Here is a 3,793-nt window from a genome sequence, read left to right on the forward strand (position 1 = left end):
TCATGAGCCCTTGGGTCCGAGCCCTGCAAGGTGATGAACCCAGGGCAGAAGCCCAGCCCCAGCAGGGACAGTTTCTGCTACCTGTACTGCCTGGGATCCCAAATTAGAGATTTCCATGTCAAGTGGGAAGCACAGACTTACAGTTGTTTCTGCTGGGTTTGGGGTAACAGCGGCATTTGTGGGGCTGCAGCCAGAAGCACAGAACCAGTGGGAGAGCCCACGGCCAGCAAGTCTCTTGTCCGGCAGAGCGCTGAAGGCGACACCTGGGATAGAGACACAGGATAATGCTTAATAAATACAACAAACCTCGAGGCAAAGCGGGTTCCAGCCTGCAGATTTGGAAGGGGCAAACCAGCTCTTGTTCCACTGATAGGCCTCCAGGAAAGAAGCGGAGAGTCCTGCCGCACATTCCCAGGACACACTGGAGCAGATATGGAAACCAGTAAACAAAAAAAGCCAGGCAGCTGGATTTTCAGGTCTGGCCACATGTTTGGGGAAAGGAATCCACCAACTCCAGATTCCTGTGCTCCCTTTGTCTCTGCCGATAACAGGATCCCCTGTCCTGGCAGGCCAAAACCCACCGTGCAGGTGTGTCCTTTGCACATCCAACAGGAAACCCAGCCTGGCACAGAAAGTGAAACAGTTCTGGCCTTTATGATGATGAGTTCGGTTAAATATGGAACAAGTGAAAAACACAAGCAGATCAAAGCAGAGCTTGCAACCTGTTATTAAATTAAGCTGAGAAGACACAAGCTTGGAATAACTCCACACCATAGGATAATCCTATGTCATGGGGATAGGTACCCATTCCCCCCACAGGGTTTCCAGCAGCCTGCACGCTACAGACGGAGCTCACACCTCTGCGGTGTCCTGCCCCGGGGGCCGGCACCCCCTGCCCCATTTTGGCAGCTCCCCGGCCTGGGTCTGCCCCCCAGCTCTGGGGAAGGCACCCACTGCGGGTGCCCAGCCTGCAGCTGCCATGCAGCTCCTCAGAGCGGGTGCATTGCAGGTGCTTGGCCACCAGCAGTACGAATAACACTTTTATAGCATATAGCATCGTGTGATAATCTTTTCTTTTTGGATGACAAGGCTGAAAGCTCATTAAAGCTATTATAACAGAGGTTACAGGTGTAACAGAGGAGAGCCATTATGGTGTTTACACTGTTGCAGCAACATGTATAATTTTGTTTTCAAATTTTAATCATTTGGCTGCTAGGACAAATGGATTAGCGTGATGATGTTTTCCAGAGGAAGACGCTGATGATGTAGTTTACAGGGCTTGATGATTTGCTCGTGTATCTGGGATTCCCTTGGGATAAGAGATAGGATTTGATGGCTCACCAAACGCATTACAGAATCTATCTGACTTCACCTCACTGAGTTTTGTCCCTTCTGAATTTATCTTGCCTTGTTTCTTCCCTGCTGCTTTATCTCAGTCCTCAAAGTGGGGAAGGAGGAGGCAAGAAAAGCCATCTCTGTTCCTGCTCACTTGCAGTCCCAAGGTGAGCAGACCGGTGAGATCCCAGCCCCTGGCCGGCGAGACACACCTCCGGTGATAGCAGAGGTGAGGCCCAGACTTAACTGCAGAGCCCAAGCTGATAAATTCTCCCAGACTGATAAGACAATGCCCTGAGCCAGCAAAAGTTGAGGAAGTGGTGGCGGCATTGGGGAGCAGCATCAGGAAGGGCTTAGGTCAGGGAGAGCATGGGGCAGGGATGTGGCTGAGGTTCACGGAGCAGAGGTGAGGTGGGCACAGCGGGGCCAAGGTCGTAGAAGAGAAATCAACAGCATTTGAGCCTGGGGTAAGCAGAATTAATATATATCAGAGCGCCCTATTCACACACATGGCCCCTTAGTGAATGGATTGGACCTGGATCGGAAAACAATATAAAGCCAGTGGGATGGTGGATGGACAGAGATACCCGACGCTCACGTTCCCTCTGTGGTGCCTCCATGGGGCTCAGATTCACCCACGCCAACACCGCTCCCAGCCGGGCACACGTTCAGAGGAACACTGTCCCTTTAAAAAATGTGAATTTGTCCAGAAATAATTATGCAGCATAAACACAGAAAAATCAACAGGGTGAATTTCGAACTAATAAAGATTTAATCTCTAAGTCATGAGAGACTACATTTGTTAGGAAAATATACATACCCCTGAGAATCCAGCTACGGTTGCTATATTACACACTGTTCAGCAGCTCACTGGGCATTTTTCCAAACCCGTTTATTTTTAACATCAGTCACATTATTCAATTAATTATAAAAACACTGAGGTTTTCAAGAGATGTTTCTGATAAAACTGCAGAGTAAATATGCGTGAGAACAGCAAGGATTAAAATCTGTGTAAACCTTCGCATTTGGGGCTGTTGCTATAAACAAGAGAAGTCCTCCGAGGAGGTTATTTATCAGAGTGAATCATACCAGATAACACAGGGCCTCCTCCCACACCACAAACAGAGAGTTTGTGTGTCCTTTACCTAGTGATGGAAGCGAAAGATGGACATGTCTGTCAGCGCTACGCTCAGGGAATGAGAAGTGTGAGGGACTGGGCTGGATTCTTCAGATGCTTCCAGTATTCAAGCATCCCGGCTTGGCAAATATTAAATATTTAGAAACTGAGCTCTTTCCCAATAAACTGAGAAACAGAAAGCAAAAAAACCCAGCCCATCTCTAGCAATGTCTCGAGGCCTTGAAAACACCAGATATCCATTGATGGAACGATCCAAGCCCTACCTTTAAAGGCAGCCTCCACAAACCCTGCTGTATGGGAAGACTGGTATCTCCTGCAGTGGTTTCACTGTACTAATATGAAATGTTTTCCCAGCCCAAAGTCTGTGTATCTGCTTAACCTGGTAAGCAAGAATCATAACAGCACATTTGGCTTAATCCAGTTTTTAACTTTTATCCAAGTACGTTGCCATGTACTTTTCCTAGCAGATTTTGTTTTTTTTAAAGACTCACATTGTGGTAGAATTATTTAATACCTCTGATATTGTCTGCATAGATAGCAAAGATTAAAGGCAAAAGGAGTCAGGGCATCAAAGCCTGGCAAAGGGAGTGAGGACTCCCAGGCTCTCATCCAAGCTTTGCCAGACATGCAAATCAGCCTTGGGAAAGGTTCCTCCCATATAAGCCTGAACTTCTCTGCAACAGAGACTCTTAGGCACATCCCTAACTTTAAAAAATAGGCAAATCATGTTGATGATTGCAGACTCCTTCAGGACAAGGAGAGACATTTTGTTCTGCTTGCCCTTAAACGATGGAATCCTGCCTAACCAGGGATCCCAGCCACAGCACAGGACACGGCAGCAGCACATAATAACAGGGAGCCATTTTGATGAAGAGATGTGTTTAACTGGTTGCCACATCTCACACACGGAGGATGAGACTCCAGCTCCTGGCCGTGCCTCGTGCTGCCCGCAGGGGTGTGCGGTGCCAGGGCCTCCCTCCCGCTCCAGGACAGCCAGCCCAGACGCTGCTGGTCAGCCTGACCCACGGCCCGCTGTGTGGTACCTGCAGGCACAGAGCGAGGACGGGGTGGCCACACCGCTGTCTTTGTGAGGCGGCGCTGCCTGCAGCGCGCAGGACATACCCGTTGGAAGAGATGTCACCGGGAGCTGCCTGGGCAGGGAAGGCACTGGGACAAGGACAGGGCGAGGGGTCCTGGCTGTCAAGGGCCAGAGCTGAAGACGACGCAGAGAGACCATGTCTGTCAGAGCTGCCCTTCCCATCACCTCAGCCCAGGCAGGGACACCTCGACTGCAGGCTCCAGGAGTCGAAGCCTGCCATC

This window comes from Fulmarus glacialis, unplaced genomic scaffold, assembly GCF_000690835.1.
Source record: "Fulmarus glacialis isolate BGI_N327 unplaced genomic scaffold, ASM69083v1 scaffold2194, whole genome shotgun sequence".
NCBI lineage: Eukaryota > Metazoa > Chordata > Aves > Procellariiformes > Procellariidae > Fulmarus > Fulmarus glacialis.